This window comes from Mauremys reevesii, linkage group 5 (genome assembly GCF_016161935.1).
Source record: "Mauremys reevesii isolate NIE-2019 linkage group 5, ASM1616193v1, whole genome shotgun sequence".
Classification (NCBI taxonomy): domain Eukaryota; kingdom Metazoa; phylum Chordata; order Testudines; family Geoemydidae; genus Mauremys; species Mauremys reevesii.
In genome coordinates this window covers 37,893,165-37,920,034 of record NC_052627.1, presented here as the reverse complement: position 1 = coordinate 37,920,034, position 26,870 = coordinate 37,893,165, and the positions used below count along the sequence as shown (strand labels likewise).

The following is a 26,870-nucleotide window of genomic DNA, read 5'->3' as shown; positions in this document are numbered from 1 at the left end:
CCAGCTATGAAAACAGTTACTTCATTCTACTATACATGAGCCTTCACTGTGTAACTATGGAATCTTTTTGATGCTAATACTATTTTGCAATCACCATCCCATTCAACTGTCTCAACTCATCATTATGCCATATCTAATTTTGATTGTTAAGCAGGAACCATTTCTTCTTTGTTTTTCTTCTGTTTGGATGTGCCTAGCATACCTTAGGTATTGATATAATTATGTGCATACACACAAATATAAACATATTGTATATGTTCTATCTATTTTAGAAAAGACACTAAGGGCTTGTTTTCATCACTACCAGGGAGATTGACGCTGCTCCAAGTGATGCAGCGGGTGTTGATTTAGACTCACTAAATCAATGGCAGATCACTCTCTGGTTGACACTGGTACTCCAGCTCCCTGAGAAGAGTAAGGTAAGTCAACCAGAGAGCATCTTTGGTCGACGCAACATAATGAAAACACCAGGGTATGTTGACCTTAAGATACATCGACTCCAGCTGTGTTATTCACAGATTAGGCATAGCGTAATTTAGGTCGACTTACCCCAGTTGAGAAGACAAACCCTAACATATTTAATATTGTTTGTAACGTGTTCCGTGTCTGAGAGCCTCATTCATGGCCCAGGACCCCATTGTGATTGTGCAATGCACAAACTGACTTTTTTTTTTTTACACTCTCAGAGCCGAAGGAGTTAGATCATAAGTATAATATGAGAAATGGAAACAAATGAAGGGGCAGGGTGGGGGGAGCACAAGGAGACAGTAATGATGATAGGCAATGGTGTCAGCACACCAGCTGCTTAACCAATGTCAAGTTTTTGTAGCCATCATGGCAAAGGAGAGTTTTAAGGAAGGTTCTAAAGGGAGATAAGATTTTTACAAAGCTCCTCCGATGCATGAAAAGCAGAACAGGAGAAAGTACAAAGGTGTTTAACAATTTAATAAGTAGATGGTGAAGATTAACATTACTGGTAGAGCAAAGATGGGAGTCAGCAACTCAGTAGCATATGGGGAGATGAGGTAGGATGTGTACAGACTGTGACAGGCCTCAAAATTATAGGTTATGGTGCTTTTTGGAGGTGGATGTAAGCACAGTCATTGGAATCAGTGGATTCTGACTCCTGCCAAGTGAAGGTGTGTAAACTTTAAACCACCGACCCATATAGTATTACTGAAATTGGGAAATAGATGTATTTTACCAGTTCTCCTTTGTCAGACCATAATTAGAGAGGGTGTTTTAAAGAAATAATTGGTCTGTGTGGATGATTCTATTGTGAATACTCACTAGTCCTCTAGGTAATTTTAATTACAATATGCAGCCAGCATCACTCTGTTGCATATAAATAGAGGTTTTAATTTTTACTGAGGTAATACTTTAAAGAAATAAACAAAACCACACTATTTCTGACAAGGTCGATTACAGAACATCAGAGCTAGGATTCTCCTCTCATTAGAAGAATGGTGTCCAGGGGATGAAAATCTATAGCACATTTAAATGTGTGTTGAAGATTCATGAGCAAGAGCCTTGGTGATTCATTTCTGGAAGCAGCCCAGTGAACAAATATGTAAAATACCATGTATTTTTCCAAGAGATAAATGTGAGTGTTAGATGATCAAAGAGTTCATAAATTCCTAAATAGGAAAAAAATTTCCAGGTTTGAGCAACTAATTATACAATGCCATGGAACATGAAGAACAACTGGAGATAAAGAATTCTATTTTAGGATTCTTTAAAGGCAGTGTAGAGGGAAATGCTCTATTTGATTGTTAGTATATGTTTTGCAATCTTGAGCATGATACATTCAACATCAGCTTCTTTCAGTTGCACTCTCTACTGCCCCAAAGAAGTCTGATCACTCTACATAATCCTGTGGATAAAAACAATAGACCTCAGATATAGGCACCAGTCTTAGCATGCCTCATGCTTTCCTTAAAAGTGACCTTCAAAAAAGAGTTTTTAAAAACTTAGCTTTGTCACTTTTTTACTTCTGTATGATGTATAGAGGGAGCCCCAAAGGTTTGTTGGTTTTTTTAAGGATATTTTATCCAGTTAGTTATTTTGTTAGAAATATAAGGAATGTCCAGTCTGGTCATCTTGGTTTGGCTCCTGGATCTCTTCGGGACATAGATACTGAATGTGATCTCTCTCTCTCTCTCTCTCTCTCTCTCCAATGATGGAGTGAGGGTGTTGCTTTAACAAAGATATTTTCTCTGAAGTGTTTCAGTCACTGGAGGTGAAAGTATTAACAACAACAAAGATTTTAAATCCTGTCCACTCTCTTTAGCTTTGTCTCTTGCTTACTGTGCTAATTTCACTTGTATTCCAGATACCATAGTGTGTTCTAGACACAAGATCTATTTGGTCCTCTTTGAACATCATAAACTTGCGAACAGAAACAAAATTTTCCACTGGCTTTGCAGGATCGTTTTTTAGGATTCTACCTACTAGATATAGGGATGCCAGGCATCTGGTTTTCAACCGGATGCCAGTTGAAGAGAGACCCTGGTCAGTCCAGTTGTAGTAGTAGGATTTTATATTTGTGTTTTGTATAATTTAGTAAGAAGGATAAAGAATAAAGATAATAATTAATATATGATTTGATCATATCCTGCCAGCTACCCTTTCTGAATAGCAGAAAGGAATGGCCTAATGTGCCATTGGTAGAGATGAATCAGACAGAATCCTTGTCTGGGCTGATTTCAACAGACCTTTTAGGATCACCACTTTGTTGAAGGTTACCATTTTAAAATAAGTAAAATTATGATTGTTTTTCTTTTGCATTGCAACTTGATGTTCCTGTTCAAAATGTTCTGTGTAAATCAGTTCTGTTTTGTGTGTGAATGAGGAATGTGTGTGTTAAGTGATAAGTATGAAGGACATCACCAGACCAGATGTTCTAGGGAGGAACTGAAGACAGATGCAAGGGTGCCAGGAGGTTGCAACATGCCTCTACTGAAATGTCAGAGGAGGGCAGACTGATGACTCTAAAGATGAGACAGGCACTAATCAATAGGGACAAGATAGGTGTGATCAAAACCAGCATGGGATAACTCCCTGAGAACCTTGATGAAATAACAAGATAACAGACGAGCAGGATAATTTAAGAAAACAAGCACTTGTCAAACAACAATTGATTACAGCATGACAGTGCAAAACGTATTGGTCCCAATGAAGGAAAATCATTACATAAACAGTCTCTTGCCATAAAACTTCGGGTTCATCCTGCCAAGACTTTCCCCGAGCATCATGTCGCGACTGACAGGACCCGGTTCCTACCTACGTGTGATCAACCTAGGTGACCACTAGATTGATCCAGACCCTAGTCTGGTAACTATAAACATCAACTGGCGGGATTGTGTGTGTGTGAGAGACATATTGAATGCATATGCTAATTGTTGTATCTTCAATAAATGCAGCGTATTACCTTTTCCCCTGAAAAAGATCCTGTGTGCTTCTTATAAGCATAACACAGTCAGCACTGCTGACCGGGCCAACAAAGGTCGAGTCAACAGCACAGCAGGGCTAAGGCAGGCTCACTGCCTGCCCTAGCTCAGCGTAGCTTCCAGAAGCGACTGCATGTCTAGCTCCCAGGCAAAGGGGCGGCCATGTGCTGCGCCCCATCCTGAGGGCTGGCTCCACAGCTCCCATTGGTCAGGAACCATGGTCACTGGGAGCTGCAGGAGTGGCGCCTGTGGGTGTGAGCAGCGCACAGAGCCATCTAGCCCTTCCGCCGAGGAGCCAGACATGTTGGCAGCTTCAGGGAGCTGCCTGTGGTAACTGCCCCTGGAGCCCTCACCCCAAACTCCCTCCCATACCCCAATCCCAAGCCCTGAGCTGCCTGCCACCTTCAAACTCCCTCCCAGAGCCTGCACTCCGCACCCCAACTCCCATGCCCCAGCCCCCTCCCGCACCCCTAATCCATCATTCCCAGCCTCATCCCTGAACCCACACACCCAGCTGAAGCCCTCACCCCAACACTATGCCCCAGCCCCGAGCTCCCTCCCACACTCCAAGCCCCTGAACAAGGTTGGCGCTCCCTCCTAGAGCCTGCACCCAAACTCCCTGTCATAGTCTGCACCCCTTCCTGCACTCCAAATCCCTTGGCCCCAGCCCTAAGCACGCTCCCATACCCCCAACCCCATCCTGGAACCTACACCCCAACCCTCTGCCCCAGCCCATAGCCTCCTCCTGCACTCTGAACCTTTTGTCCTAGCCCAGAGCCCCTTCCTGCACCCTAAAACCCCTCCCACAGCCCCCTCCCACAGCCCACACCCTCAGCCAGATCCTGCACCCCAGCCTCCTACCCCAGTCTGGAGTCTCTTTCCACTCTCTGAACCTCTTGGCCCCTGCCCGGAGCCCTCTCTTGCACCACAGTCCAATGAAAGTGAGTGAGTGATGGAGTGAGCAGGGGGGCTTGAAGGGGCAGTGGTGTTCTGTTTTATGGGATTAGAAAGTTGGCAACCCTAACAATATCACAAACCAATATGTCTGCATATTCTGAAAATTTGTGTATTGTCAGGATCTTTTCTGATTTCATTGACCTTATGATTCATAAAGTTGCATAAGAAAAACAAGATGCAAAAAAATGACTGAGAGCAGAAGTAGGTACATCATTATATCCAGAAGGGTTGTCCTTGAATCCAGTGGAAAAAAATCATTTTTTACTATCAACTGTTCATGTATTTCCTGTTGTAGATTTACACTTTTGTATAGGAAGATCATAAATCTGGAAGGTGGGGAGGTGTCTCTTTTACATCAACATTTATCTCTGAAATTAGGTTTATGTTTCAGGGGAATTGTTCCCCCCGCCCTTGTTTTAGAGTCAATAAAGATCATGAATAGGGAAATGTTATACTTTAAATTTCATATTTATTATTATATTGTATTAATGAATTTTTTTTCTTCCATTACTAAGGGAGTTTCAGATATGTTTCCCACAAACTCTCTCATGGTTCCAGCTTTTTAGCTGTTACATCAGTAATTATGAGTACTTAATTAGGCAGTTAGTTAATTATTAGGGAATCAAAGAAAATCTATTAAACTGAATAAATACAAGTAAAAATAGTCTTGGCATCTATCAAATAGATAAAAGATGTCCAGCACTAGAATGAATAAAAAGTCCTGCTTCAAAAACAAACAAACAAAAAAAGTCCTGCTTCAAATAAATAAATAAATAAATAAATAAATAAATAAAGTCCTGCTTCAAAAAAAAAAAAAAAAAAAGACACACTTTAATCATCAATAGGGAATTCAATCATTGGGAAGGAAACAGAATAAAAAAACCCAATAGCTGAATATGGTAACCATCAGAACCACTTGGTCTCTGTGTAGTCACAACTAACATAGTAGCAAACAAACTCCCTGAAATTATTGGTTCAGGACCTCTTACATGCTGACGCCAAGAAACAAGCTGTGCGAGGTCACTGAACAGAGCTTGCTAGGCTGATGTCAAGGCATAGGCCTCTGTGAAGCCATGATCCAGTACCATTGATCTGACTGGACTAATTTCAGCATGACTAGCTTGTTTGACTGTTGCTGAGGCACAGTTCTCTCTTCAGCCTATTAACAGCAGCTTTTCCCTTCTGGTCTTATATCAAGGATAGGCCCCTGAAAGATACAGGCTCAGGGACTCTTACTGGAAAGATGCTAAAGCACAGGATTTTGTGAGATCACTATGCTGATATGAAAGCAGAGGTCTGAGGTTACTAGCTCAGCAGTGCCTTATTAACTGATCTGATCTAGTACTAAATGCTTCTTAGAATGAAGCAGAGAGAAGGATGTAAAAAAAAAAAAGACCTATAAATGGTTAAAATTTACAGCTGTCATTGAATCTGTAGTACAAGTACACAGTAAAAGGTAAAGTTTTTAATCAGACATATACATTTCATGGAGAGAAATTGTGTTTGCCTGAATATATAAAGCATTTCACAAGGGACAGTCTGTCTTTGGGGAGGAGGGGAACATCCAGTTTAAACCATTCAAGTGATAAGTGAAACATTTCAAAAATAGAAGTGCCTACATGTGTTGATGACAGTATGTCAGTGCTAAATAAATAAATATAATCTGCTTGAAAAGGATAAAATTTCAGCCTGTCCCCACATGCCAGTTATTTAAATTTCTACAGCTGTGTTGAATTAACAATCCTTATGGCCCAGAAGATGGAGAATTTTTAAAACTTGCTATATATTGATTATATTACAGAATTACCCAGAGGCCTTATCAGGGTCAGAGACCCATTTCACCTGGTGATATTTACACTTTACAATCAAAGAATTTATAGGGAAATCAGTTGGAAAGAATATCTAATGACACCTACTGAATAATAAACTTGATCACTGTAAATTCCTCATGTAGCTACTTATGGACTGTAATCAAGTCTCTCTCCTTAACCACTTCTTTGTTAAGCTCAATAGATAAACTCAAGGATCTCAATCACTATAAGGTATATTTTCTAATCCTTGAATCATTCTTATGGCTCTTCTCTGAACCCTCTCCAACTTATCAATATCCTTCGTGAATTGTGGACATCAGAACTGGACACAGTATTCTAGCAGCAGTCTCACCAGTGCCCTCCCCCTGCAAAAAAAACCCACCTCAGATAAAAATGACAGCTCTATAGCTACTGGAGATTCCCCTACCTGTGCATCAAAGAACTGCATTAGAAGCTCATGGTCATCTGATTTATGATGGATAATCTCCCTGCCACAGCAATCTCTAACCTGCTAACCACACTTTTTTTTTTTTTGGTCCTGTGACTGCAAAGGCGTTAACAGGTCATGTATCAGAGGGGTAGCCGTGTTAGTCTGGATCTGTAAAAGCAATAAAGAATCCTGTGGCACCTTATAGACTAACAGACGTTCTGCAGCATGAGCTTTCGTGGGTGAATACCCACTTCTTCAGATGCAAGTGGTGGAAATTTCCAGGGGCAGGTTTATATATGCAAGCAAGAAGCAAGTTAGAGATAACGAGGTTAGTTCAATCAGGGAGGATGAGGCCCTGTTCTAGCAGTTGAGGTGTGAAAACCAAGGGAGGAGAAACTGGTTCTGTAATTGGCAAGCCATTCACAGTCTTTGTTTAATCCTGAGCTGATGGTGTCAAATTTGCAGATGAACTGGAGCTCAGCAGTTTCTCTTTGAAGTCTGGTCCTGAAGTTTTTTTGCTGCAGGATGGCCACCTTAAGATCTGCTATTGTGTGGCCAGGGAGGTTGAAGTGTTCTCCTACAGGTTTTTGTATATTGCCATTCCTAATATCTGATTTGTGTCCATTTATCCTTTTCCTTAGAGACTGTCCAGTTTGGCCGATGTACATAGCAGAGGGGCATTGCTGGCATATGATGGCATATATTATATTGGTGGACGTGCAGGTGAATGAACCGGTGATGGTGTGGCTGATCTGGTTAGGTCCTGTGATGGTGTTGCTGGTGTAGATATGTGGGCAGAGTTGGCATCGAGGTTTGTTGCATGGGTTAGTTCCTGAGCTAGAGTTACTATGGTGCGGTGTGCAGTTACTGGTGAGAATATGCTTCAGGTTGGCAGGTTGTCTGTGGGCGAGGACTGGCCTGCCACCCAAGGCCTGTGAAAGTGTGGGGTCATTCTCCAGGATGGGTTGTAGATCCCTGATGATGCGCTGGAGGGGTTTTAGCTGGGGACTGTATGTGATGGCCAGTGGAGTCCTGTTGGTTTCTTTCTTGGGTTTGTCTTGCAGTAGGAGGCTTCTGGGTACACGTCTGGCTCTGTTGATCTGTCTCCTTATTTCCTCGTGTGGGTACTGTAGTTTTGAGAATGCTTGGTGGAGATTTTGTAGGTGTTGGTCTCTGTCTGTGGGGTTAGAGCAGATACGGTTGTACCTCAGTGCTTGGCTGTAGACAATGGATCTTGTGGTGTGCCCGGGATGGAAGCTGGAGGCATGAAGGTAGGCATAGCGGTCGGTAGGTTTTCGGTATAGGGTGGTGTTAATGTGTCCATCAATTATTTGCACCGTAGTGTCTAGGAAGTGGACCTCCCGTGTAGATTGGTCCAGGCTGAGGTTGATGGTGGGGTGGAAGCTGTTGAAATCGTGGTGGAATTTTTCCAGAGTCTCTTTCCCATGGGTCCAGATGATGAAGATGTCATCAATGTAGCGTAGGTAGAGAAGGGGACGGGAGCTGAGGAAGCGTTGTTCCAGGTCAGCCATAAAAATATTGGCATATTGTGGGGCCATGCGGGTGCCCATAGCGGTGCCACTGATCTGGAGATATATATTGTCATCAAATTTGAAATAGTTGTGTCTGAGGATAAAGGCACAGAGCTCAGCAACCAGTTGTGCTGTGGCATCATCAGGGATACTGTTCCTGACAGCTTGTATTCCATCAGCATGTGGGATGTTGGTGTAGAGAGCCTCTACATCCATGGTGGCCAGGATGGTGTTTTCTGGAAGGTCACCAATGCATTGTAGTTTCCTCAGGAAATCAGTGGTGTCACGGAGATAGCTGGGAGTGCTGGTGGCATAGGGTCTCAGTAGAAAGTCCACATATCCAGACAGTCCTTCAGTGAGAGTTCCAATGCCCGAGATGATGGGGCGTCCAGGATTTCCAGGTTTGTGGATTTTGGGCAGTAGATAGAATAGCCCTGGTCGGGGCTCTAAGGGTATGTTGATTTGTTCCGGTGTTAGTGTAGGGAGTGTCCTGAGTAGATGGTTCAGTTCCTTAGTGTATTCCTCAGTGGGATCTGAGGGCAGTGGCCTGTAGAATTTGGTGTTGGAGAGTTGCCTGGCAGCCTCCTTTTGGTAGTCAGACCTGTTCATGATGACAACAGCACCTCCTTTATCAGCCTCTTTGATTATAATGTCAGGATGGTTTCTGAGGCTGTGGATGGCATAGCGTTCTGCACGACTTAGGTTATGAGGCAAGCGATGTTGTTTTTCCACAATTTCTGCCTGTGCACGTCGGCGGAAGCATTCAATGTATAGGTCCAGACTGTCATTTCGACCCTCAGGAGGAGTCCATGTGGAGTTCTTCTTTTTGTGCTGTTGGTGGGAGGGTAACTGTGTATCAGTGCGCTGTTCAGTGTTGTCCTGAAAGTATTCTTTGAGTCGGAGACGGCGAAAGTAGGCTTCCAGATCGCCGCAGAACTGTATCATGTTGGTGGGGGTGGCAGGGCAAAAAGAGAGTCCCCGAGATAGGACAGACGTTTCTTCTGGGCTGAGTGTGTGGTTGGATAGATTGACGATATTGCTGGGTGGGTTAGGGGTACCACGGTTGTGGCCCCATGTGGCAGGTAGGAGTTTAGACAGCTTACAGTCCTTTTTCCTTTGTAGAGAGGTGAAGTGAGTGATGTAGATCTCCTGTCTTATTTTAGTGAAGTCCGTTTGTATGGAAGCCACACCATCACCGGTTCATTCACCTGCACGTCCACCAATATAATATATGCCATCATATGCCAGCAATGCCCCTCTGCTATGTACATCGGCCAAACTGGACAGTCTCTAAGGAAAAGGATAAATGGACACAAATCAGATATTAGGAATGGCAATATACAAAAACCTGTAGGAGAACACTTCAACCTCCCTGGCCACACAATAGCAGATCTTAAGGTGGCCATCCTGCAGCAAAAAAACTTCAGGACCAGACTTCAAAGAGAAACTGCTGAGCTCCAGTTCATCTGCAAATTTGACACCATCAGCTCAGGATTAAACAAAGACTGTGAATGGCTTGCCAATTACAGAACCAGTTTCTCCTCCCTTGGTTTTCACACCTCAACTGCTAGAACAGGGCCTCATCCTCCCTGATTGAACTAACCTCGTTATCTCTAACTTGCTTCTTGCTTGCATATATAAACCTGCCCCTGGAAATTTCCACCACTTGCATCTGAAGAAGTGGGTATTCACCCACGAAAGCTCATGCTGCAGAACGTCTGTTAGTCTATAAGGTGCCACAGGATTCTTTATTGCGTTAACAGGTCATGTCACCTTAAATGGTCTCTTAGAATATACATTAACTATATCTGTTCCTATTTGTATTTACCTTTCCCAGACCTGAAGAAGAGCTCTGTGTATCTCAGATCTTGTCTCTTTCACTAACAGAAGTTGGTCCAGTAAAAGATATTACCTCACCCATCTGGTCTCTCTAATATCCTGGGACTAAACACACCTATAATGCTACAAAGGTCCTAGACAGTCACTGAATCTAGGAAGCAACAGTGGGAGGGGAATCAATGCTGCAGCACAGCCTGGGAATGGGGAAAACCTGATGTCCAGACTGGTCTATAAAAAACTATAAGGAAGCTGTCACAACAGAAAATGTAAGGCAGGATGCAACTAGAGACTTCCACCCCTCTGCCACTTTGGGCAACGGCTATATTCTCATATTTCAGGCAGTGCAGAGGAGATATTTCATTCTGAAGCTGGGAAGGAGCAGGAGTGCAGAGGGAAACAGGGAAGAGAAGCAGAAATAGGAGCTGAATTTTCTTAACTCCTTGAAACCCTTGCTACTCACCCTAATTGTTTTCTAACTATTAACCTATTCAAACAGTAGCATACTGAAGGGTAAATGTGGGAAGTCTTATTTGGGGGAATATGGAGTTACCCACTTTTTTTAAAAAACCATTATACCACTCTGTTTAAGCACATTGATATATTAACAGTAAACATGGAGCCAAACACTTACTAGGCTCTGGGGCTACTTCTGTTTGTGCTGGCACACCTATTAATCTCAATGGAGTTTTAATAACCCATACTTCTCTAAAGAAACCCATACTTTAATAAGGAAAGACCTAAAATTTGCAAATGGCCTTGCATTCATGTTTCAAGCACCTATGAAGTTCAGAGATGTCCAGAATCAAAGTTTAAATTCCATCATATTTTTAAATGAATAATTTGTACTACGTTGTGGAGATATTTTTCAATCAACCACAATTTATCTGAGTTTACCCTCCCTTTAATTGAGGTAGGTTGGATGATTAGATCATGAACATGAATCATTCTATTTTCAGTTTGCAAAACAAACCTGGCAGACCACACACACCTCTCAAGGTTTTGCCCATCTTTGATACAATCCCGTGTAATTGGATATTTCAAATTTATTCCTTTACAATCAGCCAGCCTCAAAACAATTCTCCAGTGGCGAGGAGCCAAAATGGATCAGATTCCAGCCACACACATTCATCTTTGCAAGATTTGGATAAACAAGGTTCAGATTTGAGCCACACCTGGTTTCATTTTACATGACACTAACCAGTTTGTGAAGTTTGATGGCTCAGTGGTTTGAGCATTGGCCTGCTAAACCCAGCGTTGTGAGTGCAATCCTTGAGGGGGCCACTTAGGGATCTGAGGCAAAAATAACAACTTGATCCTGCTAGTGAAGGCAGGGGGCTGGACTCAATGACCTTTCAAGGTCCCTTCTGGTTCTAGGAGATAGGTAAATCTCCAATTATTAAAAAAAGACAGGCTCTATAGTTACTTATACAAGGATGAGGGATAGCTCAGTGGTTTGAGCATTGGCCTGATAAACCCAGAGTTATGAGCCCAATTCTTGAGGGAGGCATTTAGGGATCAGGTGCAAAAATTGGGGATTGGTCCTGCTTTGAGCAGGAGGTTGGACTAGATGACCTCCTGAGGTCCCTTCCAACCCTGATAGTCTATGATTCATTTTCCCTGCACTCCTTAATGAAGTTTGCACAAGCCCATCTAGTCTGGTGGTCCACTCAACTCCTAAAGAAAACTTGCTCATGTGCCAAGTCAAATAAAAATCCATGCACACTAAATTTGCATTGGATGCATTTATAACCATACATTACAAGTACTGCACAGTCAGTACTGTTATTGCAAACATGAATTTTTAGCATTTTATTAATGCAATGGAAATATACAAATCAAAAGCATATGTTCATGGTCAATCTAGAAAATGAGTCAACATATATCAAAGAATATATGCACATCCAAAACCCCCAAGTATCTCTTTAGTGATGGAATCATGGTAGCAAACTTGATCATTGTTAACCAAGGGCATGGTTCCTATTATGTGGTGTACAGTACCCAAATTCCTGGGGAGGCCAGGAATTGTTCAGAGGATCATGGGTGTGTACAATTCTTTGAAAGGGAGATAAAGACAACTGTTGGAATTTGAAGCATAGTTTGTGCCTTTCTGCACATAACCCTCAGTATGGGATGATGTGAAGGCACTTTAAGGGGAGCACTTGGAGCCATTGTGACTCAGAGGTACCATTCCTCCTGCAATTTTCCTGTTGTGCTGAAAGGGAAGTGATTTGTTTCACCCTCTTTTGAGATGCAGTTTGCTCTCTCCACCGTAACCACCTAACTCACTGGTCAGCGTGTAAGAACGGTGAACAACATTTTCGCCTATTTCCCATCCTTCTTCACCTACTTGTGCTGTAGTGTAGAACATCGGATGCATAGCTCCTACACTGCCCCACAACCGGGTGTTATGAGTCAGACCTGGGCAAAGGGAAAAGAATCTTTATCCTCCACTCTCTCTGTCTCTCCTCCTCACTCTCCTCACCCCCAACACACTTGTGCAGCTGAGCTACTGACCTCAGTAAATAAGAGAAACAACTTCTGCACAGTCAGACGATGTTTGCAGTCCAACTGCACATGAGGAAGAAATAATACAATTTGTCCATTAAGTAACTTAAGTAGATTGAAGTTCAGGATTGGTTCACAATGTCTAACTGTATTGTTTTCCCTTTATTTATGGGTTTATGAGGGTTGTACAAGGGAAAGTACTAAAAGAAAAAAGGTTCTGAAGGTCAAACAGCTTTAGGCTACTGCATTACAAAGCTGTTGCTGATTTTTCTCCAATGATTGGCTATCAAACTGAAAAAGACTCAGAAGGGGTTCTCCCAAGTGCTGTAAACCTACAAAACAGCTATGAGAATTGCACAAGAGAAGGAAAAGTTTATTTGAGAAATGTTTCCAGTAGTAGAAATAATATCAGCTTCTACTTAGAGTTTAAAATGGAAGTTTAACTGGAGCCTTTGTAATAAGAAGACAAATTAGATTTATTCAGTGTCTTTCATCCAGAAGCATCCCAAAGCACTCTATAAATTGCATACATACATACAAGAATGATTCCACATCACCAGTGAAATATAGGCACCTGCAAGTTGGAATACAGCAGCGCTTCAAATGGGTCATGGCAACATTGCAATAGTTTTGGAACAAATGAATAATAAAGCTCTACTAAAGCAGCTACTTTGGCAGAGATTACTGTGGCACTTGTGCAAGACAATGGATTTTTTTACATAGAAAAACTGAAATCTTCGACAAAGGAATTTCACAGTTAATTAGCTAATATTTGTACAGAGCTTCAAAAGCCATTATGGATGGTTATTCAGGGTAAGAATCTGTGGTTGTTAGACTGTTTAAAAGACTTGGGTGAAGCAAGGAGAGTTTGCTGATAAAGAGCTACATTATGGTGTTGCTAACCAGCCCTAAGGAACGGGTACCAGAGCTGTGATTTTTTTTTTTTAAAGAAATAATTTATTTTCTTCAAACAAAATGCAGTTTTGGTCTACCCGAAACTATTTGCAAATTTGACATGAGTTTGATGCATAGTTTTGGTCAACTTTTTGGGTAGGAGGTTGGAACTTAGCTGCACCTGCAAAACAACCTTATAAAGAGAGGCCTCGCTTATGATTTTTGAGTGAGTTGTTAGGGCACTCACCTGAGATGTGGGAGACCCAGGTTCAGCTCTCCCTTCTCCTGACTGAGAAAAATTATTTGAATTTGGGTTTCCTACCTCTTAGGAGGGTGCTCTATCCACTGGGCTATTCTAGGACAGGTAGCTCTCATTTTCTCCTGTTTTAGCTGTTCCACTATTTATAAATCATTAAAGAGCAGTTGGAGCAGGGACTTTACTATGGTCTCCGCATCCTAGGTATGGGCCCTAACCAGTACCAATAACCAATGATTCATATGTTTTCCCTGCGCCACTGATTAATTCCAAGTTCCCTCCTTACTCCAGGGGGAATTGGGGAGCAAGGGGGGTAAACTGTGCCAGCCCTATACCTGGTGCAGATTACATCCCTCCTTGTGTCATCACAGTTGTGAGAGCTACTGCAGGGTGGGAAACCAAAGCTCCACCTACTTCCTGCCCCTTCTCACCTGCACAGGAGGGGGAGTAGTAGTCCTGCAGAGGCTGCTCTCCCCACATGTTACGATAGGCCCCCTTACCAGTTTATGTGGTATGTTATAAACTTTTAATTCCCTATGCAGACATGGGGACACATGATATGGATCACCATTGGGCCTATATCTGCGAGTTGTTTTAACCAAATTTGGATTTAGGATTTCACTCTAATTAAAATGTATAGAAAGATCTCTGGATTCCAAATCCAGTATGCAATCCAGTTTCAAGAGATGGTCAAGGTTCCAAAGAATTGGTTACTGTGATGAAATCATACTCTAATGGTTCTAATGGCCCTTGTCTTCATCTGCAACTAAAGAGACTTTATGTCATCTTTGAGCTCCCCTGATTCTGGGTCAGCTGTTCACCTGGATTAGTCAGCAAAGGAATTTAAATTCCATCAGATGCTATAGCCCCAAAGGGTCATTTAAGGCAGCTGAAGAATGCAAGGACCCAAGGCGGTTCTGTCCATTCATCCTACATTGGCAGTGTGGAGAGGGATGGCGTAGGAACCAGTATTCCAGCTCAACAATGAGATGATTCTCCCATGGTAGGCAGTGCCCTTGATAACACTGTCACTAGAGATCATCAAGGCCAGGAGGAGGGAGAAAGGAGTCAAGAGAAGAAACATCCAGAGGGAGCAATTCCATTTTGAATGTTAAGTAAAATGAAAGATGCTCAGATAATGGCTGTCATAGGGAGGGTTTTTTTGATTAAAGGTACTTGACATAAAATATAAAGGCAAAGAAGAGGAGAATTTCATTTTTCCCCCATTATAGTCAAAACAAGGAAACCCTCTGGAATTTAGATGGTGTGCTAACTGTTCACATAGCCCTTTATATTCCCAGCATGACACACAATATGATCAACTCAAACAGCCTTCACAATGGATTAGCATAACATGCAGCCATACATAGCTAGCTTTGCTTCTTTTTTCCCCTTCCCAGAATATTCAGAACCTCAAAGTGAGAGAGGATAATCTATACTGCTAGTACTGGGTGTGACAGCAGCTCAAATAGATGTACCTGAGCTTAGTTACCAAAGCAGTGACGCTGTGACAGCATGGGCTTCAGTTTGGGTCATATAAACCTACCTAGAACCCTGGGTATTTACCCAAGACTAGCTCATATCCTGTGATTGCAGTACAGATATACATTAATTCTGCTCCAGTTACCTAGGTGTAACTCCATTGTAACTCTACCAGCCCTTTGATAAAATTGCTTTTTTAAAGACACACTGCTCCAGATTTAAGGTAGGCCAGCCTGAACCAAAATAAAGCTCTCAGATAGTAAATAGGAAAGCATTTGATAAATAGAATTTAGCCCATAAAATCTCAAACTTACAAGTGCAGAGCCTAAATGTATAAAGAGGCCTAATTCAGAGAGGAGTCAATATTAATGCTATTAGTGTAATCAGTTTCCCCAATCTGTAAAGTGTGGATAATGATACTGAACTCCTTTGTAAAGGGGTTTTGTAATCACTGATAAGCGCTAGGTATTACTGAAAATAATTGGAGTACAGATTCATCTCTGAGCCAGGTCATCTTTATTCCTTTTCTTTCTCTAGCACCTATTACCATGTTATGATCCTGGCTCTACCTGGTAGGCTATCTTTCTCAGCTTGCAGCTGGCTAACCTGTGCCTGAGTACTTAGGCCTTGATGCCGTAACTCTTTGTCTGGTCAAAGCAGGAGTTGAAGGCTGCTGAGCTCCAGTGCAGATGTAAACATAGGCTATATGTGGGCACAAGTAAATTTCAGTGCTAGAAACAGTCCTCTGCACCAAGCAGTAGTTAATCTCCATTCTGCCTCCCCCCCGCCATGCATTGCTCATTAACTCTCAACAGAAAAATAAATAAATAAAGACAGGGTGGGACTGAATTGGTTTTAGGAGAGAAGGGGTCATAGAAATGTAGGGCTGGCAGAGACCTCGAGAAGTTATCAAGTCCAACCCCCTGAGCTGTGGCAGGACCAATTAAACATAAACCATTCCTGACAGGTGTTTGTCTAACTTGTTTTTAAAAGCTTCCAGTGATGGGGTCTCTACAATCTCTCTTGGAAGCTTATTCCAGAGCTTAACTACCCTTATAGTTAGAAAGTTGTTCCTAATATCTAGCCTAAATGTCCCTTGCTGCAGATTAAGCCCATTACCTCTTGTCCTATCTTCAGTGGACATTGAGTACAATTGAACACCATCCTCTTTATAACTAGAGCCTTGCAAATCAGTATTCCAACTGGGGCATTCCCAGCAGGACAATTACCTCCTGTGTCTTACATACAATACTCCTGTTAATGTCCAGAATCATATTAGCCTTTTTTACAACTGCATCACATTGACTACTCCTAATCAAAGTACTTTGCATTTGTCTTTATTTAATTTAATCTTGTTGAATTCAGACCAATTCTCCAATTTGTCAAGGACATTTTGAATTTTAAACCTGACGTCCAAAGTGTTTGCAACTCCTCCCAGCTTGGTGTCATCTTCAATTTTTTGTAAGCATGCTCTCTACTCCATTATCCAAGTCATTAATAAAAATATTGACTAATACTATACTCACGACTGACCCTGGCAGGACCCCATTAGATATGCCTGCCCAACTTGACATAAAACCATTGATAACTACTTAAGTATCAATCATTTGTACACTCACCTTACAGGAAATACATCTAGACTGCATTTCCCTTGTTTGCTTATGAAAATCTCATGCAGAATTGTATCAAAAGCCTTACTAAACTCAAAGTACATCATGTCTACTGCTTCCCCCCAACCCCTACGTCAGTAATTCTACCAAAGAAGGAAATTAATTTGTTTTGGCATGATTTGTTCCTTTCCTTATAACTCCATTGTCTACCAGGTGCTTACAAATTGATTGTTTAATAATTTGCTCTAATATCTTTCCAAGTATTCGAATTAGGCTGACTGGTCTATAATTTCCTGGGTCCTCCTTGTTCTCCTTTTTAAAGATATGTACTATATTTACGCTTCTTTAGTCTTCTGGGACCTCTCCCATCCTTCAGGAGTTCTCACGGATAATTGATAATGACTTTGAGATTACTTCAGCTAGCTCCTCAAGTACCCTAGGATGAATTGCATCAGGCCTTGCCAACTTGAATACATTGAACTTATCTAAATATTCTTTAACCTGTTCTTTCCCTATATTGGCATGGATGCCTTCCCCCTGGTTGTCAATATTAATTGTGTTAAGTATCCGGTCAACAACCTTTATAGAGAAAGCTGAAACGAAATAGTCATTCTTGATGTCATGAGTTATTAGCTCTCCTTCCCCACTAACTAGGACCTACACTTTCCTTCTTTTTTTTCTTGCTCCTAATGTATTTCAGGAACCTCTTATTGCCTTTTAAGTTGCTTACCTTTCCATCCACTTCAGTGGGTTTCAGATCTGATAGTATGGCCTGGATCTACAAAGGAACTACTTAGGCATTACAATGCTCAACACCTAACTTTTAGGCACCTTTAAAAAAAAATCACAGAAACAATGGAATCCACAAAGCCAGAGTGAGACTCTTATACAAAGAATGGTGAGAGAGGTACTAAGAATGCAATCCATAAAAGCCACCTTGCTAGGTAGGGAGCCTCTTGAGTTAGACAATAGGAGATGCAGAGGACACAGAGGGTGTCTAAAGCCCCACCTATTTCACATAGGTAGGTGCCTAAGTCTAGGATTTAGGGAGTGCTTGCAGTGCCCAACCAGGAACCCCTCTCTTGGCATCAGAAGGTGGCTTAGGTGCCTAACTCTAAGCTATTTATTGAGAGAATGAGTTAGGCACCTGCCTCACTTCACATAAAATGACCAGAAAAGGTGGTGCCACTTCCCACCTCATAGCTTTTAACGTAGGAGTTAGAGCACTCACCTGGCATGTGAGACACTCAGGTTAAATTCCTCCCCAAGGCAGGGGTGGGAGAAGACAGCTGATCAAATCCTTTCTCCTACCACTGTCAGGCGAGTGCACTAATCACTGAACTATGGGATATTCTGATGTAGGATTTTCTCACTCTCCTGTTGAAGCTGTTCCACTTTGTATACATAAATTCTCAGAGCAAGGGGCCTGGATACTGGGTCTTCCACCTCCTAAATACATGGGGGCCCTAACCACCAGGCTAGAGAGTCACTCTCTCTTTCTCTTCTTGACTATTTTAATCTTTATTGATAGTGAAATAGCTTCAACGGGGAAGACAGAAAGCTTCCCCATATCTCATTAGTTTGAGCATTCTCCTGAGCGGTGTTGTAGACCCCTGTTCAAATCCTGTCTCTCTCTTCCCCCTCACCACCTGAAGGGAGAATTGAATCTAGGTCTCCCACACCCAGGGTGACTGCTATAACCACTGGACTAAAGTTTAAGGGGGGCACCAAAATCATCTCCAGCCAGATTTTGAATGGGACCCAAAATGGTTAGCAGCCTCCGAGTATTCCTACTGGACTGGGCCCCCTGGTTGAGACAGCTGGGGGAACTTCTATCTTCCACCAGATCGCTCTGGGGCTTAAGTGAGAAATCAGCATTCAGAAGCTTAGCATGAGACAGCAGTACCCATGCCCAGAGGCAGAAACATAGATAGCTAGGAAGTTTTAACTGTGAAAACTTACACACCTGCAAGGTTAGGTGGCAGACAAGTGGGAATTTTGTGGATCACAGTGGCACCTAAAAATGGGACTTATAGGCTCAGATCCACAAAGGTACACTTGGCACCTTTGAGTACAGAACACTAGTTAACACATCCAAAACCGTGGAAAAGCATGGCTGGCATCTGTGTCTTTTCTTTCCTATGCTCTCAAATGTATCGATCTCACAAATTTAATCAAACTACATTACAACATTTAGATTACACATACCTTTGTAGTTTCACCCAGCAGATTTCTGGACAACCATAAGATTAATTTCTCCATTAACCCCCCCCCAAAAAAAAACCCCACAAAAACAACAGCAGCAAAAACACACACACACCCCCACACACCACAGAAGAACCATTGTGGCCTCAGTGGGCAAAATTGCTATTAAAGCAGATAGTACTGGAGATAGGTATAAGAAGAACTTGAATTAATTCCCATACCATGTTTTTAAAAAGCAAACCTCATTTGCTGCAACTTTAAATGTTGGCTTCATAGTCTTTATTTGAGATTTTGAAAACAACTGATGATTTTTATGAAGAATTTTCCCTATTTTTCAGTTAGTAAAAATATTTTAAATTTTGAATTAAAAGAATGAAAATATCCACATAATATTTTCCTGTTACTCCTCAACTAGTTTTTGGCACTCCTATCTCATTGAGAAATATTAAAAACACTAATAGATTTAAACGTACAAAACAAGTTTTAGCATTTTGTAAAAGTGCTAAGAAGTCATTAACTTGTTTTTTTTTTACTCTCATTATTAAAAAAGGTTTAGAATCTGCAGAGTACATCTTTTTGGTATTAAAACAATAACTCTGAAGTTGTTCATATCTGAACATTAAGAACTCTGAATGTTCAGTCTTTAATTTGTTTTAAATAGTCGTATCCTTGCTACAATCATTATAGCTTTTATGTACTGGCATTAACTTTTCCACATATGTACTATAGCATTACATGTATTTTGTAAATTGTTTAAATGTTTGTCATTTATCACGTACAGGCAGCAATACCAGTTTCTAAAATTTTCTGAATATATGTTTACATGACAGATTGTGGTAGTTCAGCATTGTATTTTTTAAGATACTTACATGTCCTTCCCCCCTTTCATATTATAGTAAAGTAAAAAGGAAATCACACTACAGAAATGGCTTTAAGGTAGCATATAACATGGATACTGCAATTCATATCTACAGAAATTTAAATTCAAAGATGCATTTTTTATCTAAATTGCTGTCCTGTTTTGCTTATGTACAACACCAGGATCAGAATAATTTGTGATTTTACATATCAGATATGCTGCAACATTGGACATAGTGGATGTGCTAATAAAAGGGTATCCATCTCAGCCCAGCATTTCAGCCTTAAACTTATAAAACAACACTATAAAGTTAAGGTAGCATTACTTCAAAGTAATTTTTCTAATTTAATTTTATATTTATATCTTTACTCAGCTGCAAGATATTTTCCAATAAATAAAGAGAAAGGCTATGAATCTTGCATTATAGTTGTAAATTCTTGCAACAGGCAACATTTTTAGTGCTGCAAATGGTTGAGTATCAGTGCTGTTTTTTCTGTGGTAAATATATCAATGTCTGAACCCCCTAGTGGAAATATGGCTTCATTTTTTTTCTGAAGAAACAGGGATCAATCATTGGTGCCCATACTTATTCTGTTCTGTCAAAATGTTTCAATTATTCTGAAGTATCTTTAGAAAGTTTGAGAACCACTGTGGCTTCTCATCTTGCTATACTTCTCTACCACCTTCATTTTCAACATGGTGCTTCTTGTTACGCCTTATTTACAACTATTTTTGACAAAGATAAATCTGATTAATACCTGACTCTTTTAATGGACACAATAAAATAACCTAAGTTACATCAGGATTCTCTCTTGGAGGTGCAGCACAGAAAAGATGGAAAAGATGGAAATTTCCACTTCGGCATAAATCCTGCTTCCACTGAATTAAATGAGAACTTTGTCTTTTACTACAAGAGAATTATGGTTGGTATTTTGCAAAACAGTCCCTTTTATTTGTACTTTCTATAGGCATTTCTATGGTGCTCATCTGCATGGCATCTGAGTGTCTCTGACTTTTTGCAACATTAGTGGTTTGAAAATATTTGATAAATGAGAAACTTCTTTAAGGCTGGAATTTTTAGTGGGACCAAAGTCAATGGAGTTGAGTGCCTAACTCCCTTTAGCCCCTTGAAATATCCCAGTCTCAATAAGTTATATGTTGTTTTATTAGCTCAGTTGGATGACAGAACAAGGAAGCTCATGGAAGGTACATTATTTAGATAATACTAATCCTGTGGGTAGGCTTTAGCATTTTGTGGTTCAGGACACTATATTCATTACCTGTCACCATAATTAAATTATGTTTCAAGATGTTTGAGATGCATGTAAGGGAAGTTTTGAAAACTCTTGTCTACCTGCATTTTAATGTATTTAAGGGGTTTTGATTTCTATATCAGTCCATTCAATAATAGTTGATGGGTTCCTCCTGTCATGCCACCTGGAACTGGGGTACCACTAGGGTGACCAGATGTCCCGATTTTATAGGGACAGTCCCGATTTTGGGTTTTTTTTTTAAACATAGGAACCTATTACCCCCCACCCCGTCCCGATTTTTCACACTTCCTGTCTGGTCACCCTAGGTACCACTGAGCCTTCTGACTCACTAGTCTGGGCTCTCTCTCACACTGTGCTGCTGTGACAAGCTACAGACCCATTCCCAGTCCTACACTTTCACCAGCATTCACACAGGCAGGGACACACCCAGCTGCATTTACATGCAGGCTCTCTGACCAGCCACTGCATGAACCAACAACAGAGAGGCTACAGCCAAGATAACCCCCAGTTCCCCAGAGATTCTCCCGCCGCAGAATATAAACCCAAAATTATACCATTGTGTGCCGCACAGGGAACTGTACAGCATAAGCTCATAGAGTTCGCCTCCCCTCAATGTGGAGAGGAAATGCAACAGCCTCTGTCTTGGGAATCTTAGCTCAAGGGAACTTCACTCCAAACTTACTGGTTTAGATTAAAACATAAAATAAGTTTATTAATTACAAAAAAACAAGGGATTTTGAGTGACAGGAAACAGATCAAAACAGATTACCTAGTAAATAAACAAAAAACACAAACTAAGCCTAAAATACTAGAAAGATAGGATGTGAATTAGTAAATTCTCACCCTGGCTGATGATACAAGCAGATTTGCAGATTCTCAAGGCCCAAACTGCAACGCAAGTGCAGCTTGGGAGCCCCAGGTTTTCATATACAGGCTAAAAATCCCTTTAGCCTGGGTCCACCACTTCCCCCAGTTCAGTCTTTATTCCTCAGGTGTTTTCTTGTGAGGGGAGTGAAGAATAACCAATGATATCACTTTCTGCCTTATATAGCTTTAGCATATAGTGGGAACCCTTTGTCCCAAACTCAGTTTGAGGAAAAATACTGGTATCCAAGATTGAGTTCTGTGTCATGTAGCCTGGTTACATGCCCTTGTATACCTTGCTGAGTCATAACAGCCATTATTTACAGGCTGTCTGCAGCGTTCTCAGGAAGGCTCACCGGGTGGAGGATAAGCTTCTCCTAAAGCCCATTGTTTTTCCTAATGACACATTACCTTGATTAGACCCATCACAGCCATATATCTAGACTGGAAGCATTTTGTCTAGTGGGTGTTGCCCAGGTTTAACTACATTTGAAATACAGATACATAGTCAATATTCATAACTACAGATACAAAATACATGCATACAAGTAGGATATTCATATTAAGCAAATCATAACTTTTCCAGTGACATCTTACACAACCCATCTTGTACAAAATTCATCACAATTATACCATAATCAAATCATATTACTACAGTGTTTCTCAAACTGGGGTCGCCACTTTTGTAGGGAAGGATCCAGGCAGGCCGGGCCGGTTTGTTTACCTGCACTGTCTGCAGGTCCGGCCGATCGCGGCTCCCACTGACGGCAGTTCACTGCTCTGGGCCAACGGGAGCTGCTGGAAGTGGTGTGGGTGGAGAGACATACTGGCCGCTGCTTCCAGCAGCTCCCATTGGCCTGCAGTGGTGAACTGCAGCCAGTGGGAGCCATGATCAGCTGGACAGGTAATCGGGGCAGGTAAATAAAACGGCCTGGCCCACCCGGGGCCTTCCCTATACAAGCGGCGACCCCAGTTTGAGAAACAAGGTATTACTAGGATGAATATGGGGTGTAGTGTCACAATGGATCAAGAAAACATGCCTCGTTAAGATTCACCTAATAGAAAAATCATTTTTGAACAAAAGCAATGTTGTTTAATCTACTTTATGTGAAAGTCTGTCCTTATGATTAACATCATGTCCACTAAAAACATGGAAATATTACCATTAGTTGCTACAAAATGCTCTTGTGTCATGGCATCACATGGCAGAAATTAGCACAACTCCATGGCACTAATGACGGCATGAGTTCACCATAAGAGAGTGTACCAGGGGAAATGTGCACATAAATCAAACCTAGCCAAATTTGCCTTAACAAGTATTTGCTACCTTTTTCTTAAGCAAAAAGCAGACTGATTTGACAATAGACATCAGCAATTTGATCTTCCTGACTCAAAAGAAAAAGTGTGGTGTTGGGAACTGAATGCCCAGGGTAAAAAGATGTATAATGTCACATGCGTTCTATGAGCCTGATCCTGCAAATGTTTATGCACCGGTTTGAGCAGTTCAGTTAAAATCACTGGATTGAACTCAAGTTAGGCATCCATGGGCAAAAGTGTTTGCACAACTGGGGCCTATGCTCATGTTCAACACCCTTTACAATCTAAAGAAGGAGTTTGTACAGGTGTCTAGCTAACATACAATCCACTTGCCAAGATGGTACACAGTATTTCTGACAAGTGAGATACTATTAAGGCTGCCTAACTAAGCTGTCCATCCTGTAGTGCTGGAAGGCAAGCACTGTACTGGAAATTTCCCCTGATGCAGCAAAGCAACTTAAATAGCCTTAGTAATATACACACAGTAAGGAGCAGTCCTCTCACACAAAGCACCTAGCAATACTGCTGGCACTGTAAAAAGCACATGATCCGAAAGGAGTAACATCTGTCAGTAGAGAAATATTGTAATACCTGTACCTAGCAATCAACTCTCCAAGATTAATATTGATGCCACTGGTCAAATTAGCTGATACTGTTCCACCCAATAACCAAATATTTGTAACTGCAGAGAGATACATAAAATGTGCAGGAATCATGCTCTCATCCCAGATATTGCATGAGGGTATCCACTATGGGTTGCTACATCATTAATTGCAGGTTGCTTGCACATTTATGTTGGGATACACTTTCAATTTCTGACTCCTCTCCACCTCCAATCCAGCTGGTGGCTAGTTGATGGCACCCAGGATGTTAGCAAATTGCATATGCAAAGAAATCATCCATAATTTTCACTAGCTCAGTACTGTTAGTGGAAAGTTTGAAGTAAAATATTACAAGATAGCATCAAGGAATTGTTGAAATCACCACATGGTAGGTACATACCAACCTCTGCCTTGGCCCCGCTCTGGAGTGATCCAGTGCCTAAATGCACACACATCTTTTGACAATATACAAGCAGCAAAGTGTACCTTTCATGTCATAATGTCCCCAAAATGAACATGACAAGATCACACTGGGCCAAAATGGCATGTCTGCCAATGCAAAAATATTACACATTTTGATATATGCATTTTGGGGAGACAGTTTCATCTATCACAAGAAACTGCACATTCCTGAAGCAACAGTGCAAGTTCCTAACAGCATCATATTTTTAGATAGTACCTTGTAACAGGGCTTTGCTTACAAGCTGAATAGTTGCAAATGGTGATAAAATCTGTATACGCCTCCACGTGGTGAATACACATGACAAGAACTTGTGTTCTTCCCTAATAGCACCAATATTCTTAATGGTACTACAATGCAGTTCATGTGCTTGAAATAAGAGCTATCTGATACATACTTTAAACCAACAGGTACTGTTATCAATCCTGTTTGCTCATCCCTACCATTAGAAATGTGCTACATACATAAATGTCTACTGTACAACCAATGGCTATGCAGAACTCATATCATACCTGTAAAGATGAGACAGCCACCATAAATAGAATAGCATGAGATAATAGTACAGGAGCCAGCAATAATGAGAGCTGTATACATTGTGATAACAGCAGTAATAGCAGCTGTTAAGAGCTAGCACAGGTGAGTTTTATATACAAGTTTGCCACAGGTGCATGCAATCAATGACTAATAGGACTAATGACTAGCAGTTACATTCCCACCTGCAACTCTTCATGGAATTACTTGCTAAGGAACTGCATGATTAAGGCCACAACTAATGCAAGAATGGTTCGTGCTGATAGCATTAAATGAGAGCAACATGCCATTTGTGAACAGCTGTTATGATATGTAAGGACAGGTATTTTGCTGTTCAAAAGCTCACCCTATCACTATATGGTTGTATGTTGCTTATGGGCCATCCATTGATAGTAGAATGGTGCAAAGAAATTATTCACTGACATTTTAATGAATTATAGTTAGAATTTTGTTTCAGTGTTCTCACTTTTTTTTGGCAAACAATCATGCAAGTTAAGATTTGCTGGCAGGAGTATTTGCAGAAAATAAACACCAAGTCAAAAAAGTCAATTATAAAACAAGATCAGTTTTAGGAGGATGAGCTTTAAATACCATGACCAACACCACAACTCAAATATCAAGTGAAAAATATCAAATTCTCACATCACTGTTCACAGAGAACAGTTCATGAACTAACAATAAGCTGGAACACATTTGAACAAAACATTCAAGCAATTCTGAATAGCAAACGTGTAAACACGCCATTGTCATGAATGAGAAATGGCATGTGGTGTTGTCACAGGGTCACTAGCCCTTTAATGAAGATAGGGCCAGCCACACCCGTACCATAATTAATTGACTGCTTCCAAATTGAGGGTGAATGAAGAACAGTTCTAAAGGGCAGAGGAACCTCTGTTTGTTTGGGACTCTTTAGTTGGAGTCTTGGTGTCCTGGAAGAGGTTAAGTTTATTTCTTGGCTGGAAGGTTAAACCATACGTCTGACAGACTAATAGCTGTATGCTGAGAAGAACAGCACTGGGGAGGGAAACTGAGGCCGAAAGTACCAGCTATGCCATGCTTTACCAGAAGGCGTTGCTACAGAGCAGATAGGCCATATAATTGTTGTTCATTGTGAACTGCTTGCCCAAGTTTAGCTGCTAACAAGCAGGTGCTCACATGTGAACCAATTTGCCAACTTTATTCTTCAGACAAGTCATGTAAATGGGTAATCCAGTATATGAACCTCGTAGTAATTAAGATTGGTTATTTCTGTTAATTAATGGTTATTCCTATTATCATTGCTAAGCACACATTTTATAGATTATATCTGAGGTGGTTGGTTTTTTTTAAATGTATGCTATGACATCTTCTTTAAGGGAGGAGTGCAAAACACAGTTTTGTAAGTTTTATATCTAAAATATGCACTAGTAGATCTCATTGTCTCCAGTATTGAATCAGGTGCTGCAGGAAGAGAATTAAGGAAAATTAGAAGAGTTAATATTTTATTAATCCAGGTCAGAGGCTTGGTCTGGCTACACCTGATGGGGTCTTCAAGTTATTATTTCACCACATTTCAAGTGACAAATATTGTATGTGGCAGTAGAGTGCATATGAAAGAAACTGCTCAAAAAGTACTTTTGATAGTTTGGTTGGATCATCTGTGGGCATGGCCTGACAATCCATGGCTTTGCATTCTTGTGGATTTTGCTGGTCATTTCAAAGAACACATTCAGATGCACCAGTAATCAGGTATTATGCTTGATGGGTATGTTAGAAAGGCCAATAAATAAAATGATTTTTTCAAAGTGGCCAGAGATCTGTGGGATGACATCCATACTTATACAAAAGGCATGTGAGGTTACACATTAGCACTACTGGCAGATAAGGAAAAGGGCCATTAAATCTAATATACTAGCTATTTTGTGTCTGTAAATGCTTACTGACCAATGTGGTGTTGTCAGCACTATAGTACATTCTATATGTGTAATATTTGCTTTTTTTTCTGGATTCCATA

General features: G+C 41.0%; 1 long non-coding RNA gene across 1 annotated transcript in view; it reads right to left on the bottom strand.

Moving 5' to 3' along the window:
• Window positions 1–24,951, bottom strand: part of LOC120405514 — a 39,215-nt gene extending 14,264 nt beyond the window's left edge. Inside the window, exon 1 of the long non-coding RNA XR_005598633.1 lies at window positions 24,859–24,951. This is a non-coding gene — a long non-coding RNA (uncharacterized LOC120405514). The remainder of the gene's footprint in view (window positions 1–24,858) is intronic.
• Between the last annotated feature and the right edge of the window lie 1,919 nt (window positions 24,952–26,870).